General features: G+C 44.1%; 1 protein-coding gene across 2 annotated transcripts in view; it reads right to left on the reverse strand.

Moving 5' to 3' along the window:
- Positions 1-23,513, reverse strand: part of LOC138827444 (sushi domain-containing protein 4-like) — a 111,364-nt gene that overhangs the window by 76,985 nt on the left and 10,866 nt on the right. The window lies entirely within an intron of this gene.

Consider the following 23,513-nt stretch of genomic DNA (forward strand, 5'->3'; position numbering starts at 1 on the left):
GCTTGTCTGCTAAGATAGGGTTGGTCTCACGAACTTTTTTCCCCAGGTTGGCCTTGAACCACGATCCTCTTATCTCTGTCTCTCAGGTAACTGGGACTAGGCATAAGCCATCACATCTGCACCTCCACCAACCCCTGACTTTTATAGCTCCTTCCACCTACACAGGTAGTGGGGAGGGTAGCATCATCTTCTCTCTCAGTTTTTCCCTCCCATGTGACTACCATATTTTAAGAATACTTTCTGTTTCTTTTAAAAACAGCATTCAGAGGCTGGGAAGTTGGCTCAGTGGTAGAGCCTGCCTGAGGCCCTGGGTTCGATTCCTCAGCACCACATAAGCAAAAATCCAGAAGTGGCGCTGTGGCTCAAGTGGTAGAGTGCTAGCCTTGAGCTGAAGAGCTGAGGGACAGCGCCCAGGCCCAGAGTTCAGGCCCCAGGACCAGCCCCCCCCCCAAAAAAAAGAAAAAACAGCATTCAGGCTGGCACTGGCGGTTCATCTCTGTAATCCTAGCTACTCAGGAGGCTGAGATTTGAGGATTATGGTTCAAAGCCAGCCCATGCAGGAAAGTCTCCAAGACTCTTATCTCCAATTAACCACCAGAAAACAGGAGGTGAAGCTGTGTCTCAAAGTAGTAGAGCATTAGCCTTGAGCAAAAGAGCTCAGGGACAGTGTCTGGGCCCTGAGTTCAAGCCCCACGATGGACCAAAAAAAAAAGTCAGCATTCATGGATACATGGTATTTTCTTATGTGTCTGAGAATTATTAATTGTGATATTTTCTGTCTGCATTGTTTTATATTTCTTCATACTTTGCCTTTCAAATCGGAGGCTTCTTTGACTATAGTTAAGAATGAGATAAGAAAGGAAGATCTGGCTTGTGGGTGGGGCTTGTCCATTCCTGGGCATCACTAAAAATGGATTGGGCTAGAATTTGGCCATTTCACTGTGAGTAGGTGGTATTAAGTCTAGCCCCTGATTGTTAAACCTGAAGGTCTTTTCCCTAAGACTGTGTGCTTTCTCAAAGTGTGGGAACACATGTAAAGACATATTGCAAGAGATGTCTCTGTGTGCTATGTACATATGACCATTTAAGCCAACGCTAAGCGAAATGAACCCCAAGATAGGGACACAAGAGATTTTATCTTTCTTGCTGTTCTTTTTAATGTATTTATAATGTACTATGTGATTTTTTTTGTTTCTTTGTATGTTCTTCCCCGTGGTACAACCCCTGTTGTCACTGTGTTGATTCCTGTGTCCTGTGTCTTGTATATACATTTTTCTGATTTGGGAAGGGGAAGGGAAATAACAAATTGCTGAAATAAAGATACAGGATGACTCATTGTAACGAGATGTACAAGACACAATGTTGAAAACGAACTTTACAACTTTGCGGGGAGGGGAGCGGCACAGGGAGGGAAGAGGTGGGGAGGTGGGGAGGAAAGGGATGGTAGGGGAAAAACAAAGATGAGAGTAACAATGCTCAATAGGAAATGGCCTCATGTAACTGTAACCCCTCTGTACAGTATCTTTACAATAAAAAATATTAAAAATAGAAAAAAGAAAGAAAGAGAGAGAGAGAGAGAGAGAGAGAGAGAGAGAGAGAGAGAGAGAGAGAGAGAGAGAGAGAGAGAGGGAGGGAGGGAGAGAGAGAGAGAGAGAATAACAAGTGAATAAAGGAATTAGCAGAATGGAGAAGTCACCAGAAAGTCACAGATGTCCAGAAAGAAGGATGATCGTTTTGCAGGTGAGTAGTCATGAGGCTAAAACAGAGAGACTGGCTAAAATATGTTAAGGAGAAATTAGACCCACATTCTTCTCTCCTGGGCTCTCCAGGAGAGGAGAGGGCGATTTCCTGCAGAGCTTGTAGCTTAGTAAAAGCTGGCATCTAGGATGGAAGGAAAGGAGACCACCCCAGCCTTCCAAGGGTCTCTATCTTTCAATCTAATTCCCTGCCAATTTATTCTCTAGACGATACTCAGCTCACTGTCTTAAAAGTGTTCTTTGTAGTTTTTTTTTGTCATCAATGTGCTTTATTGCACTGCAAGAAATGGGGGTTGTAATTTTCATAGTCACCAAAGACTGTTCAACACTCAAATGTTAGTAGAATGTGTGAGCTAATTAATGGATGGATGGATGGATGGATGGATGGATGGATGGATGGATGGATGGATGACACTTCACGGAGCCTACCCACAGACTTTGTTGAGTGGATAAAACCTCAAGTGTCTAAATGTAGCTTGAGGTGTGAGGGGAAAATATAAAGATCCCAAGTAATGAATGCCTGCAAATGAGGGTGGGTAGGTTAGGAAGTTCTTGCTGTAACTGGGTGTTCATAATAGAAACTCCTCAGCAACCTTAGCACCACGAGAGTGAGCCATCTGCTCAGAAGACAGCAATTAGGACAGCAGCTAAGTGCCCAGAGCCACGTGCTTGCAGCTGTGAGCTGTGTACAAAATCCCTGGTACCCACTTTTCTCAGCCTCGCCAGCACCAGCTGTGTGGATACCTGCTACACAGTCAGTTTATACAGTTATCACTCACAGTGGCTTTCCTCCCTACCCCCAACAGGAATGGTTATAGTTTCTAGCATAAACAGAGACCAAAACAAAAGAGGCTTAGAGTGAGAAAATGAGGCCAAAGTACAACCAAATCCCTTAAGAAAGACTAGGTGCCCTTCAGAGTCTGCCTGGTCTGGAGGCCACCCAAGCCTCTGAGCAGACTTGCTCAAGCAGGATTCTCTCTGTTCGACTATAAGGTCCCTCGACTCCTCAGGAATACTTGAACTATTTTTCATTTCTTAAAAAAACAGGTGAATCAAAATAGTACATGTATCCAGGACAGATTCACACAGGCCAATGGAGAAATCCAGCTTCCTTTGATTAGACTCGAAATTCAGCGTGGAGAAAAGAAGACTTAGGTCATGTCCAACACAGCGATATTTATGTACAAATGTAACTGTCACCAGAAATGAAAGAATGAACTAACTGTTGCTTCATAAAGCCACTCAGTCAGTCTCTTCTAGCACAGGTTAATGAGCCGAAAATAACAAAAAGGGTCCTGAAGGGTGAGGCTGGGCACCACTGTGTTCATAGGGATATCTGTGTCTTCTGCTCTGAAATGAGATCAAGCTGCAGGAACAGATGAGAGTGGGAGAAAAACAGGAAGCAGCAAAAAGAGAGGCAGGAAAATGGCAAGGTACCTCCGGCAGTGGGCTGTGTGCAGGCCTTGAAGTTCACAGTTCTACCTGGACTTTGAGCTATAATGATGTAAGCAGATATTTTGTTTTGTTTTGTTTTTGGAAAAATAACTGTCTTAGTGCTGCTATCACAAAATACCACAGACTAGGAAACGTATAATCTATGGAGATTTATGCTGGTAGGTCTGAAAGCTGGAAAGTTTAAGGTTGAGGAGTCATATCTGGGGAGGGCCTTCTTGCTGCATCATCTCTGGGTGCAAAGCAGAAGGGCAAGGGAGTTCCAGAGAGTGAGAGGGGGCCACCCCAAAGTAGAACAAACCTATTCTTTCCAAAACCAACTGGCTTCCATGAATGTTTTTTTTGAAGACAGAGACCTGTGATCTAATCATGTCTCATTAGGCCCCATCTTCAACACTGCTACATGGGGATTCATCTTCTGATGTGTGAACTTGAAGGGCACAGAAAAAACAGAAGCAACAATTCTCTGAGCTGCAGGGAGGGTGGCTGGATGGGTACTACAAGAGATGGAAAATCCATTGTGAAGCATTGCCAGTGGTCCTAGGATGGTAGTATGAAGGTAGTAGAGAGGGCGATGGAGTGGGAGATAATAGATGCAGTGTGTGTGTGTGTGTGTGTGTGTGTGTGTGTGTGTGTGTGTGTGTACTGGGCTTGACTTCAAGGCACAGGCACTGTTTTTCAGCTTATTCCCTCAAAGCTGGCATTCTACCTTTTCAGCTACCACCTCCACCTCTGCTTTTTTTTTTTTTTGCTGGTTAATTGGAGGTAAGTCTCACACTCTCCTTCCTGCCCTGGCTTCAAACCGTGGTCCTCAGATCTCTGCCTCCAGATTAGCTAGGATTACAGGCGTGAGGCATCAGGGCCTGCTAGATGAGGAATTTTATTTTATTTTTTAGCACAGACAAGCAGGACACAGACTGAGTTTACAGATAGAAGATGATGCCCAAGCTCTGTTGAGAAGGCCGAGGCATATAGATACAGCATCACTGAGACAGAGAACATGGATGAAGAAGATAATGTAGTCTAGACCAGCTGAAGTTGGTGGAGGGCAATTCAACAGAGATGTCTATAGGCACAGACATATCCTTATCAGGTCTGGAAAGAATCCTGTTCCTGGGAGGAGTTTGGGGGAAGAGTTTGGATCATAATAGCAGATGGGGTCTGTGGGTAGCCTGGATGGCCTGAGATGAGAGGACTCACCCCCCATCCCTCCCACCCCAACTATGGGGAGAAAGTAGGAGGAAATCCCAGGAGTCACCTCGGAGTTTGGACATTAATTCTTAAAAGACCTTGAGACATACAAGATGAAGCAAATGACAGACAGGAAGGAAAGCTATTTCTTCTTTTGTTTATTGATATATGTAAGTTTGAAAACACCTGTCTATCATTGGTAGAAGATTTGTCTTGGTTGATAATGTGGATTCTCATGTACTTAAATAATTTAGGGTTTTCTTCCAAATTAAATAGCATTTAAAGACTAATATATTGCACTTTTAGACAAGTATGCTATTCATGTATAGTCTTCTGATTCTGTGGAACACTAAAATTATTATAAATGAGGTATCTGGATCCATTACAGGTTGTAAAAAAAACTCCTTTATAATTTGAATCTAATACTCCTACTACTTTAGAGATTATATATAATGTTTTTAACCACCTAAATTATAATGTTGAGTTTTGAAAATAGAATGTGGATATTTTAAGATGCTGTACTTAATGCATTTCTTCTAGTTATCATTATGCATTACATAGAATTCTAATAAAATATTATTTGCTTTAAAAAAAAAAGGTAGGTGGTGAAAACAGAGAGACTCAGAGGGCTGGCTAGACAAAGAAAATCCCCAAAGTGAGTAATATCCTAGGAGTCATGGGAGGAGAGAGGGTCAAGGAGAAGAAATCACATGCTACAGAGCAAGAAGAGACCTGGCAATCCCCATCGTGTTCACAGATCTGGGGTTTGCATGTCTTTGGAGGTGACATTTACCAAGATAATTTCAGTGGCGGTGGGGGTGGAACCAGATTGCTGTGGGTTGAACAGTGAAGTTAGAGATGAGGAAAGCAACTAAATATGAACTGTGATCACTGGGAACTCCTGGGGGGACAAGGGGAGACAGAGAATCAGTCAGGAAGGGCCAGGACCAAGAAGGGTTTGGGAGAGGAAAGGTTGGAAATAAGGGCAGTGGTGGAGTGGGACAGAGATCATCTCCCTCTTGCCTGCCAGATCCTCCCTCACACAGCCAGATCCCTTCCAAAGCTAGGATAGGACAGGGGGATTCATGAGATTGGGGCTATAAAACACAGCTAGCTACATATCAAAATCTCATGACATCCGTTCAGTAAATCACTCCATTCCACTATCTTCTCCTTCTAACACGGCAGGAAGATTGAGGCCAAGGGAATCTGTGTTTACAGAAAATCCCTGCTCATTGCCAAACCTGTCAGTTCCTCTAACTGATAAACTTTGCAAATGGTACACTGAGGCCCTACCAGAAGCAGAAGCCACAGCTCTTCAAGAATGGGCTGCTTCTAGGGCCTGCTACCACATGAATCCTTGCACAGCCCAGGGCCAAGTCCAACAGCCTTGATGGGGGTAGATAGCAATCTACTAAACTAACAAAATTGGGCCATCATTCCAACAGCCTCTTCTGACACAACAATGCTCAGCTCCCATCTCCTGACATCTGTCTTCCTTCACCCCTCAAGCAGGAGGATCTGCAGGTAGCAAAGTCCCACCATCATCTCAAATCATATTCTCTGAAGCTGACTGTTGCTTGGGCCATGGGTACCCAAGAAAGGCTGAATATCACCAAGAAGTGAGACTTCCTGTTTGGCTGAGAACCAACTGATAAACCAGTGTGTTTATCACTTTTTCCTTGGAGACAGTTCTGCCTGGTGTCCTGTCTCCTGGAAGAGACAGAAATTCCCGCTCTGGCTTATCTGTCTTTCTGATGGGTGCCTCAGGAATGCCCTGACCTGGCAAGGCCTCTCCCTGGGGTGCAGAAGCAGGTGAACCACACTCCACACTGCAACTGATTAAAAACCAGGTACTAATGCTAGAGAAAAGGGAAGGCAAGTGTCTTACAAGACACTGGGAGCCACATGGCACAGTGGAAAAAAAAGGGGCTTTCAACTCAGTCCTTTAAAATCCCAGGTAATCTGAAGGTCCCCAGTTCACACTATGCTTTGACCACTGGAAACTGAGGCTAAGAAATTGCTGACAATAGATGAGGAAGAAAAGTCAAGTCTTGTCCAAAGGAGGGGCATGTGATTCTTTTCAGTCCTGTGACCTCATTAGTAAGAACACAGCCAACAGATACCCACAATGAGACAGGTCAACAAAAACTGCCAATGTTCCAGAAGAACATTTCTTAACTCTCTGTTGTTTCCTAAATGTAAATGCCCAGGCAAAGCTGATTCCTATCAAAAGACATTTGTGACTTCTCACTTCAACTTTTGCTGTGTTACACCCAGGAACTACCTGGTCAAAGAGAGGAATCGACATCTTTGATTACTACAGTGTACATGTTTGATATGCAAAGTTCTAAAGCCAGCTGCCACATCTTGAAACAGACACTAACAACCTAGTATTCTTGGGCAAGTGGTTTTGTTTTGGTTGCTGTTGTTGTAAATTTTTGTATAAGGCCCAGAAGTAACAGGCACCACAGAAGCACTAGGCCTGCCTGGAGTCCCTACCCCAAGGAGTGTTTACTGCCCTGTCTCTCCCCCATTACATTGCAGGAGCCCCAAATGTAGAACCAGATGCCTGTCTGAGTACTTGGCAGGCCACAGGCACTGCTGCAATTAGCAAGCTGGATCATGATTCAGCATCAGACACGGGCAGCCTCCACCAGAGCGTAGCGGACAGCTTAAAAATAGCAAAGCTGGGGCTGCATCTTGCCAGCCCAGGCTATAGGAGAGGCAAGGCAGCTGCTGCCAGCAGAGCCTGGAGAGAGTCCCACCGCCCACTGCCCACCGCCCCTCTCATCCTTCCCTGATGTGCCTTCCAGCTGTGAGGGAAACAGAAGGGGTCAGCTCCCATCAAGCCTCTCAAAGCAGAACATCTGATGCACAAATGGTCTTGTTTTACATATACAAATGGAAATGAACATGGCTTCCCCTGTTCCAGGTAGGATAACAACTGCATGTACAAACACAGCAGTAGGGGGCGCTCTCAGCCTCTCTGCACCCCTCCTATCCCCAGTTAAAGATGGTGCACAGGACAAATGTCATTCTGAAGAAAAAGGTGGAAAGAGGCGAGATTCTGTGCAGAGTGGCCTGGGTGCAAACCTCTGTCCGTCAGCCATCTTTCCATTGACGCTATTTGTTCCCTGGTTCCCTCATCACTACCCCTGTCTTACCCGAGTTAAATTACTTCCTAAGGCCTTGGAGTTAGATATAAAACTGAGCTAATGAGCACTCATTTGCTGGTCATGTCAAGAGTAAATGAGATACAAGCACAGCACTGAGGAAAGTGCCCAGCGTAGATGAATCTCGATAAATCAACATCCTTTCCTTCCACAGCTCCTCGGAGTCATGGCTAAGGTGTGTCCTAGAGGACTGAAGCCCTTGTAAGACCACAGATGGAGGACAGTTGGGGCCGCTGGAGCCCAGCACGAGAGGGAACCACAGAGAGACCTCTGCGGTTATTTGCCTTGTTTTCATCTCAGTCACGTTCTCTGGATCTTGATATCTTTCTAGATTAAAATATCCAGAACTGATATTGTCTTAAAATGTTCTTTCTCCTCAGTAACCCAAAAGAGAAGACTGAAAATAATGGAGAGGTTTGCCATTTTCCCTGAGAATACTAGTATTGAATAGATGTCACTTGTCCCTGAATTAATCTACAAAATTAACTCTATGATTCTAAAATTTATCCAGAAGAATAATTTCATGGGACTAACTGAGAACATTTTGAAAAAGAAGAGTAATGAGTGAGGACTTTCTCTATCAGATTTTAAAAGGTATAGTAGTAAAATAGTGTGGTTCTGGCACAGAAAGAGACATCAAATCAATGGGATAAAATAGAAGGTCCAGAAACAGCCCCAAATACCTATACAACATTAGTATGTTATGAAGGTGCTATTTCAAAACAGTGGGGAAAGGATGGCCTACTCAATTAATACTACCGGTAAAACTATCTAAGCATCTAAATAACAATAAACAATATCCACGCTTCTCCAAAACACACAAATGAATTTCCAAATCGACTAAACATTTAAATATAACCAACCAGTGAAAGTATAAGTGGACATTTAAGTAACCTAGGGTTGGCAACACACTTTCAAAGCATGCCACCACATGGTAGAAATCACAAGGAAGAATGAAGTTGACAGAATGTTCATAAATCCAATGAAAGGCAGGTGGAAAGTACAAGAACAAGTACCAGGAGAGAGGTGAAGGAGTGAATATTTGAGAAGAGTTTTTACAATAAGAGAAAGAGATAAGAAAAAAGAGAGAGAAACAGCAGTGGAAAAACTGGAAAAGAACACAAGCTAACAACTCAAAGTAGGAATGTCACATAACCACTAACCCTACAGGGCAATCTGCATTCCAGCCCCATGGCCACGTTCGAGGTGCTTGAACATCCATGCTATCTCCCCATGTTCAATGTGCTTGAACATCCCATGCTATCTCCTGACACAGGATATTTGCACAGGCAGTTCCCTCCACCAGGAACACCTTCTCCCTTGATCTTCCCTAGTTTAAGTCCATCAATTCTGGGAAAAACCAGTTCCTGGGGAAAGTCTTTGAAGACTCCCTGAACTCAATCACGTGTACTACTCTTTTATAAGCACTTCAACACCAAGCTGAGTTCAGTGCTATACTGAGGATGCTTGATTCTTTTTTTCCCATAACACTGCCCAACATGTGCTTAAGAGACACTGTCTTTCAAACCATCTAAAATTCTCACTTTATCACTTCAATTAAGCACATCAACTTACACTTCGCTTTCTGGGTACCGTTTGCTTCATGAAAGGGAGATCTTCACAGAATTGAGAGCAGGGAAACATAGCAAATAACACAACAATTTACATTCAACTCGCCATCCCCAGGGACTGGGCCACATAATGCATACATGAATTTCAAACTTTTGTTTTTAAATCTTCTTTTGCTTTAAAAATAAATTGTTACAGTTTGACCATACTTAGTCAAAATTGCACACAACGAATCACACATAAGGCAGGAGTTCTGCATGTACAGCACAATGGTTAAGTTATAGGACAGACACAAAATGGAATGTTTTTTGTATAGCAAGATAAAATGATGTAATAAGCCAGGCATCTATGGCCCGCATCTGTAATCCTTGCTACTCAGGAAGCTGAGATCTGAAAATCAAGGCTGAAAGCCATCCTGAATAGAAAAATCACCGAGTCTCATCTCCAATTAACCAGCAAAGAGTCAGGGATAGAAGTGCGGTTTAAGTGATAAAGTTCCAGTCTTGAGCAAAAATGTCAAGTGAGAACAAGAGGCCTTGAGTTCAAGCTCCAATTCAGATGTGCACCTGTGCAGAAGTGAGCACGCATGTGCTCTCTCTCTCTCTCTCTCTCTCTCTCTCTCTCACACACACACACACACACACACACACACACACACACACTTTTTTTTTTTTTGCCAGTCCTGGGGCTTGGACTCAGGGCTTGGGCACTGTCCCTGAACTTCTTTTTGCTCAAGGCTAGCACTCTACCACTTGAGCCACAGTGCCACTTCTGGCTTTTTTTTTTTTGGTCTGGTCGTGGGGCCTGAACTCTGGGCCTGGGCACTGTCCCTCAGCTCTTCAGCTCAAGGCTAGCGCTCTACCACTTGAGCCACAGTGCCACTTCTGGCTTTTTTCTTTTTGCTTATGTGGTGCTGAGGAATCGAACCCAGGGCCTCATGCATGCAAGGCAAGCATTTTACCACTGAGCCACCTTCCCAGCCCCACTTCTGGCTTTTTTCTGTTTATGTGATACTGACGAATAGAACCCAGGACCTCATGCATACTAGGCAAGCACTCTACCCCTAAGTTACATTCCCAGCCCCCATATACACACAGAATTTTTAAAAAATGATGTTACATAAGATAAATTATTAAAGGATTACAAAAGGCAGCATGACATGTTGTTAAATAACAAAAGGCTAAAAATTAATATATATGTATACTTGTAAAAGAAAATATATAATAGAAAGGAGAAAGACATAATTTTAACAGGATTAGGAGAAGTATTTTCTTTTAAAAATTTTTATTGTTATAAATAACAATAAATAACCCTCTCTGTACAACAGAGAGGGTTACAGTTACATATGTTTGCTTAATTTTGGTTAGCTATATATTCCCATCTATCTGTGTGTGTGTGTGTGTGTGTGAGAGAGAGAGAGAGAGAGAGAGAGAGAGAGAGAGAGAGAGAGAGAGAGAGAGAGATTTCTTCTCTCAGCATGGAGTCTTACACACTGCCGCAGTTCCATCCCACATATTCTCCCTGATTCTCTTCTTAGCCCTTTGGCTTTATTTGCCCCAACAGAAAGAAAGGGAACACAGGCCAGCAGCAAACCAACAGCTAACTCTCTGTTTAGTCATCTCTAAGCCCTGTGTCACTCATCTACAGAAAATACAAACTAAGCACATAGATTTCCACAGGTCAGACTCCCTAAAACAAATGAAGATGCAATGTGGATTATGATTGTCTAGACCTCTAACTCTACCTAGCCTCAAGGACTGTCTTCCAAGTACACATCTGCAGACAACTGGGCCACTTAACAAAACAAAGGAAGACCTTTGTAACTTTTACTACTGGACAGCAGAGATCATTCTTACCGTGTTTTAAAGTGATGGGTACGTTATGTGTGCACAGTCCTCTTAAATGGTTGATGAGCAGAGAGAGGGAGGTAAAAGAGAGAACAGAGCTTCAGCTAGGTGCTGGTGGCTCATGTTTGCAATCCTAGCCACTGAGGAGGCTGAGATCTGAGGATCAAAATTGGAAGTCAGCCTGAGCGGATGAATCCACGTGACTTATCTCCAATTAACCAGCAAAAGGCTTGAAGTAGAGCTGTGTGGCCCAGGTGGCAGAGCATCAGCTGTGAGTGGAAAAGTCTCTGAGCTCACATCCCAGTAGCAGCTGCCAACACACACACACACACACACACACACACACAGAAGGAGGTGTTCATAATTCCCTGGAAATAAGAAACCTCCTTCTCAACAAATTGATGTGGCAAGCACTTAGGTACCCTATCACCGGGCACGATGAATGTGTAAGGATGAGCCGTCATTGTACTTCTCCGGAGGCTTCCTTCTTGGCCTGCTCATTTGTAGCTAAGGGAAGAGCAAGTCTGCATTTAATACAATGACAGAACTGCTTGAGAATGGTTCATCCCTGAGAAAGGCTGAGCTTTGAAGGGCTGCCAAGGACGGCGTTCAGTGTGGGCTCAGCAATTTCAATCTGACCTGAGTGTGACTCACACTTCAGCCCCGGGAAGATGCACGCCCACTTCCCACCCTCTTTGGAGCCTGTGGCCCTCCCATCATCTGGGTGACCCTTCCCACTGGGGCTGGACCTTCTCCCTTCTCCCTAAGACAAAGCTGATGGTTTTGCCATCGCTGTGGCCCCCACGCTTGCAGAGAGGACAGACAGACTGCCTCCCTGCATCCTTCTGGACAATTTCTTGCAGTTGGGAACATTCTGTGCTCTTTTCAATGTTCAAGGCTAGGAGTTTGGAAGTTCAGAGATAAACAGATTCTGAGGAACTAACCATGATTTCCTCTGTTGCCTCTCCCTTCTCATTTATAGCTTCTAATCTTCTCTTTTTCCCTCTACAATTTATTTCTCTTAGTTAAGGAAACTGCAAAGTTAATATGAGTAATTGGTTATTAAAGCTACACAACACAACTTTCGCAACCTACTGTAAGAAAAACATAATTGGATGTTGCAGTCATGCCAGGGGGGCTAACTTGTATGGAAGCAGTGCTCACAAACAGTAATGAAAATGCATCCCCAAAGGTGCCAAGGAGCTCCTAGCAAAAAGCTGCTTTCTAGTCCTTGGTTTCCTCCAGCTCTGCATAGTTCCACACAGTGGCCAGATGTCCTTAAAGTCCTCTTGTCTCTGGCTTAGAGCACACGGTGGTATCCTAACTTCCCACCCATCTCTCTGAACATTCCTTTTGTCTCCTGCAAGAAAACCAAGGAAATTCTGTGCTTACTAAGAGATAGAACTTCATAGCTGAGCATGGTGGTACATATACTCCTATAATCCCAGAAGTTGGAAGGCACAAGCAGGAAGATCACAAGTTCAAGCCCAGCCTGGGCTACATAGTGAGTTTCAGATATATAGAATTCTAGGTCAGCCATGGATACAAATCAAGACCTTTCCTCAAGAGGAGCAAGGGGAGGAGAGTGGGGTAGGATTTAAACTCAGGCTCCTGGCTTTCCTGTAGGCTTCCAGGATATCACACAGGCCCCCTTCCATAGTCTTCTCTCTAAACCACTGAACACTGATCCTGAAGATTGCTTTCCCTGATACGACGCCTAAGTCTGTATTTATAACCCCTATTTGGCCCTTTCCACTCTTCATTTTCAATTGACTGTTGGGTAATTCCATCTCCAAGTCAAAATTTAAACACCCAAGGACTAAATTCACTTTTTTGAAGTGACTGACCCCACTCATCTGGGCTGCCTGTAGGAGATACCTCTGACTGACTTCTCACTTGGTTTCCCTCCTACCCTCTTTCATCATCCTTTGCAATGTGTACCCCCACCTTTCTCTGCTGTAGACCCCTCAGCACCTATCTCCTGGAACAGCTCCTCCTGTTTCATCCCCCCATCTCCCCTCCAGCCTGCTCTGCCCACCACAGCAAGACAAACTGATCACCCCACATGGGGCTGCTCCCCTCCACCTCTGGGCATTTTGTCTGGGCAACTGTTTGCTGTATGGACTATTAGAAGGGGGTTAGAGCATCCTTAGCCTCTACCCTCTGAACATTAGTAGCATACTGTCTCCCATCCCACCTCCTCACTCCAGTTTCTACCAAAGATGTCTCCAAATGTTCTCTTTGAGAGCCATTTCTCTAAAGCAAGACTCAACCACACCCTCCATTGAGGGTGGCCTCATTGGTGGTGGCCTCCTGATGCATTTGTTCAAGATGTAGGAAATGAGTCTTCCTACTTATGATTTCCTTTCTCTTAAGTTTTCATCTTCACCAGCTTTGGGCTCGGGTTCAGATAGGGAAACCCAAGATCTATACAGAAAAAGGCAGTTATACTGGCTGGCAAAGCCATCTCTGCTGGAACACTGAGTCTCCCGTGGCTATGTGCGCCTGGAGTTGGTAAGGCAAGGAGCCATGAATACCCTGGCACCCCAGAGCCACCACCTTCTAAGGCCAGGACTTTGTATTTGTCCTTTAACCTATCCCTGCCCCATTCCCTCTAAAAACAAGAATTAAAACTACCTGATTCTCAAGGCTGTGGTGAGGTTATATGAGTTAATGTGCATACAGCATCTGGAGAATGTCTGGCCTGAAACAAGTAAAGGATAAGCATTATGATAAATAATAAACAAGCATTATCTCTAATTACCCATATTGTGATCTTTCCAGCTGTACCAGCTGAATGTCCCTCACATATGCTCTTAGTTCAGGTGCTGGGTTAGTCAGCTTTCTGTGACTGTGATAAAAACACCTGAGACAAGCAACTGTAAAAGGAGGTAAAGTTTATTTTGGCAAATGGATTCAGGGGCTTCAGTCTATCATCAATTGTCCTATTGGTTTCTGGGCTTGTAATGAGGCAGCACACCAGGAGCATGTGGTGGAGCAAAACTATTCATGTCATGGCAGCCAGGAAGCAAACAGAAAAGGCCAATGTCTCACACATCCCTTTTAAAGACACACCCCCAATGATGTAACATCCTTTCACTAGGACCCTTCTCCTTAAAGGCTTTACCACTCCATAACATCACAGACTAGCAACCATGACCTTAACACATGGGCATCTTGGAGATCATTTACCTAAACCACAGCAAGTCCAAAGTAAGTCCTTCTTTGACCATAAGTGGTATATTATGCTTGTCTTAGCAATGCTCTTCATTCTTTCTTCTAAAAACCCTTAGTCTATATTCTCTGTGGTTGAAATTCTGTGTGTCTTTCAAGGCCTAACTCAAAAGTCATGTCTATCACAAATCCTCACTTCTTCCAACAGTTAGAAGTCATCTTTCCCACTCCTGAAGCTCACAATACTGGAACTATGTACCCAGCATCTTCTCTCACAATTAAGACTGATAGAATTATTTCCTGGCTGAATAGAATACCTCAGACCTATCTGCATTCTTTACAGAGGCTGGTTTGCAACCCTTCACACAGCAAACACTCAGTAACTCTAACTTAAATCCGCACATGAAATAACTAAGGCACTATTTCATTAACACTGTGATTTCTTTTTTCTTATTTCAATTTCTGTTGGAATGAGTTCATAGTCTTGCTAACATAAAACTATCCTTTATTCTCCATGGGTGGAGGTGGAGTCAGGTGTGTCTCTCTGTGTGTGGTGGGGGGTAGGGGGTGTTTCAACACTATCTTCTCACCCAGATACCAAAATCTCCAATGCTCAAGTACTTAAACAAAATGACATAGTATTTGTAAGGTTACTGAGAACATTTGATACAATGTAAGTGCTATGTAACTAGTTCTTATACTGTATTGTTTATAGAATAATGCCAAGAAAAAATATTTTCAAATAGTTTTAATCCACAGTTGATTGAACCTGTGGTTATGGGACCCACAGAAACAGACGGCCAATCGTACTAGCAACAGAAACATTTTCAAACTTACAACTTTCAAAGTGCTTGGTTACAAGATATTAGGCATGACAAGTATCATTTCCCCACTTAAAAAAAATGTTCAATCCAGGTGCCAGAGGCTCATGCCTGTAATGCTAGCTACTCAGGAGGCTGAGATCTGAAGATCACAGTTCAAAGCCGGACCAGGCAGGAAAGTCCATGAGACTCTTATCTACAATTAACCACCAGAAAACTAGAAGTGGCACTGTGGTTCAAAGTGCTGTAGAGCACTAGCTTTGAGTGAAAAAGTTCAGGGACAGCACTCAGGACCTGAGTTCAAGCACCACGATCAACAGAAAACATTTTCCATGTTGAATTAATATTCTGCCATAAATTATAATCGCTTCCTGTTAGTTTTGCATATGGACTGGCTTTGATGATTTCACTAAGGCCTGGTGAATACTCAGTTTCTGCCTATGACTGTGAAATTCTGAGCATATAGGTGTCTTCCCCTTAGTATGTTCTTGCGTTTCCTTGGCAGCAAGTCCTGCTCAATGGAAACAACTCATACTAGGAAGTGTTTATAAAACACTCATCAGAGTTCCCCAGAAAAGGCCCCAAGAGTTTGAGTCTCCATACCTTGGAGCTAAGGCCTGGATCCAGGGAGACACAAATTCCTTAAACAACAAAGCACTTCAAGAAACATTTCCAGAATCTACTTGAGTGGTCTGGACCACGATATACAAGAATGGAAATGTTCAGAAGCCTGCTAGTCTAGCCAATGACCTTTGGACATCACAAATTCAAAGGCATGGATCACCCTCCCCCGCCCCCCGAAAAAGAACAAGTAAGTGGCCTATGAAGAGGCATGAGGACCATCAACAGTGTGCAAGAAAATGCTGCAACTCCTTGCCATCCAATCAACAAGCAGCTTCTCCCTGGTTGGTTCCTATAAATGCCCTTGTAGTTAACCAATCAGGGGAGGCAGATTTGAGCTCTTTTGCAAATGATCAAGGCCATAGTTTAGCCTTCTATATGCAACAAGCAGCACTACTCAGAACACCCAGTGTTCTGATGGAAGCAGAGCCTTCAGCAAAGTTCTAGATGATGTAGAGAGGACCTCTCCCATCAGCCTTGGGCTTATCAAAATGCTTGGGCACACCTAATTCCTCTCTGCCAAGACTAAGGGGAACTAGAGAGCAGCTACCAAGGGAGACTATGACTGACACATAAACGAGGGACAGAGGACCAAACAGAGACAGATTTACCAGAGAGGTAGAGTGTGAAGGGCAACCTTAAATTGAAATTCTGCACACACACAAAAAAAGTGTAAGGCTTCTCTGAGCATCTCCTACAACTAATGGACAAGAAGCCAGAAGAAGGGCACTGTGTTGGAAGAAAATTAACAGAAGTTCTTGGCAGCTCATAGGCATATGATATACATTACCCATTCATGAAGAGTTTAAATAAAGTCGTAAAGAATAAGATCCATACATGGCAAGGAGATGGCTAGAATTCACAGAGCTTGTGTTCTGGGCTAGGCCTAGGCATAAATGTTTTTTCTTGCATTATCTCATTTAATCCACAGGATTTCAGAGGTAAGTCCTGTTATAATCCATAGTTTTGAGAAAGAAGGTACCCCTGTTTATAGCAAAGATGCCAGCTCCTTCCCCTGTTTTCACCACTATGAAGATGACTTCAGACCATTCCTGCTCTACAACTTCAAACTGAAGTCCAGATCTACACTAGGAAGACGTATTTATTACGTTTCTAATATTCATTACGGAACAGAAAAATAATTTCTTTCACATGCAACTAAACTGTCCGTTTATAACAGTGGAAACTGCATAATCACAGTTGTAAAGCCTGTAATGTCTCAATATGTCACCGCGGCATGCTGAATGACAGAGATAACCTAGACAAAAGCATCGCTTTTGCCTGTTTATTGGGATATTTCTCATTCTGTCTACATTTTCAGGGGGAAAATATAAAGATGACTATTTTCCCTTCATAATTTCCCATAAACTCCGGCTGCCGGCTTCTGCCTATCATTCATTCCAGACTCTCATCCTCACTCCCACAGTGCCTTGCATATAACAGAGGTTCCAGACACACCTGCAGATGCTCCACCTATTCTGTACCTACCTATTCCTTGAATATTTACACAGAAACTGCTGCAGGGTGGAGGGGTTTTAGATTGCAGTGTTTGCGACTGTCAGGGTGATTGGAGAGCTAAAGGAAAGATGCAGCTCTGATGGTTCTGGTGGCCAACACAGTCCGCTTTTCCTCTCCAACCCTTTTTCCCCAGTACACCATGAACCAAAGCCCAAAGGTGACTCAGGTCAAAACCTCCAAAGGAAGGTAATCACAAGCAGAAAAACCAAAGAAATCACTTCCCAATATCTCAGAAACTATTTTCTTTCCTGGATGATCTCTCTAGTAGCTTAGCCGCAACCTCATTCAAAGCAGTCCATTCTAAACTTGTCATTCCTTTTTTCAGCCCTTTGTGGGTTAATGAACCTAGGTAAAAGTCGGTTGGAAACTAGATACCCTTTTTAGGTATTCATTTATGGCTATGGGTGGGGCTGGAGATGGTTTAAGGAGGTATGGCAGCTGGTCCATGTCACAAGGCTAAGAACGTCTAGGATGCACTTGTCAGCAAGGGGTGGACATTGACCCAGCTGCTGCCCTGCCCATCAGGCTGCAAAAACCTTCATTAAATACATGGGCTGGAGTTCTTCACAAACCCTTAGGTGCCTTCGATTGCCCCACAGCCCAATCCAAACATATAATGCATTCTGATATTCCCATTTATTTAAAGCATCACAAGAAGAAGGAAAGAGCAAAGGAACTATGTTGACTTGGAGAGAAAAGAAAATGCCCCATAAAAGACAAACTTAAAATGTTAAATAAAAGATAAAAAGTTTCCAGTACAACCTGAGACAGCCACCTATTACCACAGCTATTAACCAATCACTTCTCCACAGGCTAAGTTCTCATCATAATTCAATATTTACCTGACCTATACCAGAAGTAGCCCCACTGCATGGCCTGAGGAGCCATTTACAATTGATTTTTAGTGGCCAGCAGCTGTAATCAAATAATGTGAGTGTCTAGCAGTAGGTTGATTAGGTTAGAGCAAACATTGTAGCCCTGTAATTTGGGAAACTCTGCAATGTGAGCTTCTGCCTCAGTGCCGACCAACACAGCAAAGCTTATGACACATTTGGCGAATGACTCAGTGACATAAATTAATAGGTAAATGAATGGTGTGTACTACCAGCACATATAAACACAAGCAGCTTCATGAGATCACACTGATGCTCATATTGCTCCTCCTTCTCCTTCTTCACCAATTACTATGCTTCCTTCTGGAGTACTTTCTTCCTGGAAGCCTTCTCAGATTTCCCCTGACTGAGACAAGAACTCTGCATTCTCATAGCAGATTAACATGCATCTTCCTTTAGTATCTGTTGAGAACTGAAATGCAACCTCCTTTTACCCCTTATCTGTATGTTGAAGTCTTGGCTCCAATGTGACTCTATGTAGAAAAAGGGCCAACAGGAAGTAATAAAGGTTAAATTAAGTTTGGGCCCTAATCTGATAGGACTAGTGACTCTTATTGGACGATACACCAGAGATGATCTCTCCTGCCTGCCTCCTCTCACCCAACGCCCACCCCAAGAAAAAGGCCATGTAAGAACACAGAGAGAAGACAACTTCCTGCAAGCCAGGAAGAGAATCCTCACAAGAACCTATCTCTACCAACATCTTGATCATGGACTTTCAGCCTCCAGAATCATAACAGTTGTCTGATGTTTAAGCTGCCCAGTCCATAGTATTTTGTTATTTAGACTGGAGCCCCTAGAGGGACAATGTTTATATTATTCATATTCCTAATTCTAGTACCAAATGCAGTCTTTGCACATAGTAAATAGCCAATGAATGCTTGTTAAGTGTAGGAACAAATGAAGGTAAGAAGCTGAAAAATAAAAACACCTCACTTTCCCATCCTTATGGACACAAAGCCATGTTTAAAACATGCTCAAAAGTCTATAACCATCATGTTGCCACTCACAAGGGAGGGTCAAGGTTCAAGTCAGACATCAACAACGGGGACATTGAACCTGGTTCTGGAGTCCTTTCAATCTGAACAAGCTACGGCACCTTGACTAGGTCTACACATGTGTGCAATGCTTTGAGAGGAAAAAGGAGGGAAAGCCTAGTGATCACCCTCCAGGAACTGCATGTCACTTTGGGGAGTTCTCAGACCCCCCCAGAACATTACAATCATGGAGCTCTGGAAACAGAGAGATTTGGGGGAACTAGGGAAGCCAAAGGCTCTCTGAAATACTACAGAAGAGAGATGGAAGTATATGCAGGAGAGGGGAAGGATCCTGAAGGTAGAAAGTGAATGCTCCTGGAGGAAAGGGACAGAGGCAATGAGTGAGTTCAGCAGAGCTACTTTGACTTAGGTCATGCACCATCCTTAAAGCATATCCTTTCTTTTACAATTCTTGCACGAGTATATGGCCATCCTGCTTTCCAAGTTAAGGAGAGCACGTGCACCTCAATCCCACAATGGTTCCAAAAAAAAAATCATTTCCATGTAAATTCAGGGTCCCAGAAGAAACGGGCCTGGTACACTCGTTTGCATTTCCATTCAAGGTAGCTTATGCCATATTACCGAGAACATGACCCAGTTTAGTAACATCAACACAGCAGGAGTTAAAGAAAATGCCAAGTATTAGAAGCCCAAGGCATGTAGGAGGTGAAAGGGACACAAGCCAAACAGCACCACGAAGACAGGGACCAGTAGCAGACTCTGCTTTTGATTAGAGCCCCTGGTAACTACATTGCATGGAGGGAACTGGGAAAGAACAATTTTTAACAGCAGCAGCAACAACAGAGTAGCAGAATTCTGCCCCTGTGTGCAGCTGCAGTTCCCCACCAAGCATGCAGAGGTAACTTCTTCAGAGATGGGGCCCTTTCAGACACCCTGGGTTTCATTTTGGGAGCTCCTGCATAACTAGGTCTTCCTTCATCTCTAGATGACAAAGGGCAAAAGCTCTTTGGGCTCATTTCCATGTAAATGAAAGAGACAGCGGCAGATTTTCAGCAAAGCCACTCTTAAGGGGATAGATAAATGCCTTGCTACCTCATAAAACCATGTAAGACCCTCCGCTAGTAATTCAAAGCCAACTGATCTGGTTGCATTTGAAGGAACCTTTCCCAAAATAAGACCCTAGCATTGCAGGGGCCTATACATGGCAAAGGTCTGATGGCTAAGCCAAGGCTGCAGTGAGATGCCCCCGGAAAAGGCAGCTTTCCTAAAGGGCTCTAATATGGGAGCACAGAGAATTTCCTGTCCTTCCTGCAAAGCACTAAGAATCCCCACAAATGACCAGAAGCAACATCCTACTTAGGAAGCTATAAAGAAGCTTCCCAAAAGTCACAGACGGCAAGTGTGCAGCTGGAGGTGAGAGAGAGCTTTCCACAGAGATAAGCACTTAGAGATCTCCTAGATCTCAAGGCAAACTCTTGATTCATCCCTTGGTCCTCCCTCAGCCCACAGAGGCTGAGCCTTCATGTTCATGGGCATCCAGCACCAGACACACCACGCTGGAGAAGGGAGAGCAGAATGAGGGACATGAGAGCAGCTTCCTCCCGCGCAGAACCTTTGAAGCACTTATAATGAATTACTCGCCTGCTTCACATGTCTAATTTCTTTTTTTTTCCCTTGAGGCTTCTGTGAGCATACAAAAAGAGCCCACTGGGCTTGGGCCAACAGCCATAGAGAAGATCCTCTCAACAGAACAAGGACCTTCTCCATCTCCAGATGTGACTATTCGCCGAAGGCGCCAGCAGCACAGACTAGCATAACCCATGTTGCAGCAAAATCAGCTCCTCCAGCCGCCAGACATCATGTCCTCATAAAATGAGCTTTCACAGGGTCAGAACCCCCATGTGGGCACAAATTTACACACTGTGTAGAGCAGCCCTCGCCCTCTTTTTGGACTTAGGGAGGTGAAAGGCAAAAATGGCCCTCGGCAGAGTAGAGCGATGCCGCCCCTCCAGACAGGCAGTAATCACTCAGATGCATGTTTATCAAATGCCTTCTGACACGGCCTCCTGTACAATGGTGCATCCCGTGCCCCCATGAGCTGGAGGAACTGGCCTTATTGCCCCTGAATTACAGAGGAAGAAACCAAAGCATGGAGAGGTCAGGTGACTCACTTCGGAGGTGGCAAAGCAGGTCATAGGGGGCGGGGTGACAGGGGGAATCTCTCTGACAACTGTACCTTTAAAGATGAAGTGACAGCCTGGGAAGGCTGAATCTTTGAAGGACATGAGAACAGGGCTGCTGAAGGATCTATACAAGAAGGAATTGTGTCAAGAGCGCTAAGCACCTAAACAAGTTCAGTGCTCCAGAGAGACAGATGACAGGGAGATGAAGCCCTACCACCCGTACTGCAGTTAAGACACAGGACAAGAGACACCTTGTAATCCTGGTAAACCCCAGTTCTTCTCTTAGCTTTGTCCTCCCACCAAAGACTAGGACATATTCCAACTCTTCTCCATTGATCCACTTCCCTACATACAGCTCTTCTCCCTTCTAACCCTGTTGACTTTCTTGCCCAGTTGGTATAAGAATCCAGAATTGGGATCATGTAAACATTATCCTAATAATAACATAAAGTAAGCCTCCCAGCCCCCAAATAGGAAGAGCAATCAGGAGGCCAGCATTAAGTTATGGACAAAAATTGCGGGGGGGGGACCAGTAGCTCATACCTGTAATACTAACTATTCAGGATGCTGAGATCTGAGGGTCTCAGTTTGAAGACAGCCCTGAGAGGAAAGTTCCATGAGCCTGTTATCTCCAATTAACCACCAGAATGCTAGAAGCGGAGCTGTGGCTCAAGCGATAGAGCTCTAACCTAGAGTTTTAAAAAAAGCTAAGGAACAGGCCCTGGATTCAAGTGTCACAGGATGGAATGCCACTGCTGATTAGCAGCACATCTCTTCAGCCTCTATCTTTTTTGGGTCTGGTCGTGGGGCCTGAACTCTGGGCCTGGGCGCTGTCCCTCAGCTCTTTAGCTCAAGGCTAGCACTCTACCACTTGAGCCACAGTGCCACTTCTGGCTTTTTTTAAAATTTTTTTCTGCTTATGTGCTGCTGAGGAATCGAACCCAGGGCCTCATGCATGCAAGGCAAGCACTCTACCACTGAGCCACCTTCCCAGCCCTCCTCAGCCTCTATCTTGACACTAAATGCACATATCTCCTGGGGTCCATCCTCAACCTCCCCTCTGTGCTCATTTCATACTCCCTTCCTGGGAAAGCCCAGCCCCGCCAATGGCTCTCACAATCCTCTCAATGTAGAGGACACACACATCTTCATCTCTACCCTTGATCTCTCTCCTGAGAACCAAACGGAATTTTCAACTACTGGGTGGACAGATGGCATCCAAATAGATGTCCTGCAGGCAACAACACAGCCTCCTCATCCAGAATGAAATCATTAGCTTCTCCTCCAAACAACACTGCCAGGCTCCGTGACTGGCTCTTCCTCTTCAGCCATCCCTACATCTAGCCAGCTGCTGATGCTGTTAATTCTCCCACTTTGCATCTTTTACCTCCATTTATTCCTTTCTAGTTAAAGCCCTTGTCATGTCCCTCCTGGATCTACGCCATTGTTTCCCAACTGGGCCCCCAGACACTATCAATTTTTGCCAGGCAGAGCTTTGTTTCCCCTTGTATCTTCCACCTCGTCTCGGATAGATACACAATAAATATTTAATAAGCAAAGGTCTCTCAACTTCTTCAGCTCCCACACCACTAAAAAAATAACTTTTAAAACAAAAAGACCTGATCTTGTCATGACCCTGAAAGATATATTTTGCAGGTTCTCCTTTACTAGGGGTATAGGGAATGTTCAAGTTCCTAAGCATTGTAGTTAGCGGGGCATGTGAGTTCAGCCTGCCCACCCACAACTCTTCTCTTGTCTTTTCCCCATTTTCCCCTTTTCTAAGGTTGCCTGCCCTGAACTATTCCTTATTTTCAGTACATACTCTTTCTCATTCTGAGTCTCTGTTCACGCTATCTTTTCTCTTGGAAAAAAAACTTACCTCCCAACACCTCTGCCTGGAAAATTATTTTATCGATCAAGACTTGGCTCAAATATCTTTAGAAAGCTTTTCCCCTACTCCTTTCCCCTCCCCAGAGTCTCCAAGATAAATCTCCACTATAGAAGCTACTGTACCATATCATGACAATTAGCTCTATGGGACTGTGGGGGTCGAGGCTCAGTGACTACCCAGTGAATGAATGCCTATGACACATGTTTCTCTTGGCCTGTGCCTCTGTGTATTGTTATGTATGTTTTATGCTATATCCCCTCAGGACAAAGGAAGCTCTTGAGGAGGTAAACCTGGAATAGTGAATGTAGTAAGCATTGTCAGTTTTTTCCTGAATGAAACTGATCCCTCAGATAGTTGTGGTTCTTTGCTCTATTTGACTTTCTGGGTTTGACTTCCATAACAACAAGGGGAAGTAACAGATT

The sequence above is a fragment of the Dipodomys merriami genome, unplaced genomic scaffold (genome assembly GCF_024711535.1).
Source record: "Dipodomys merriami isolate MVZ:Mamm:240054 unplaced genomic scaffold, mDipMer1.0.p SCAF_156, whole genome shotgun sequence".
In the NCBI taxonomy this organism is placed as follows: Eukaryota; Metazoa; Chordata; class Mammalia; order Rodentia; family Heteromyidae; genus Dipodomys; species Dipodomys merriami.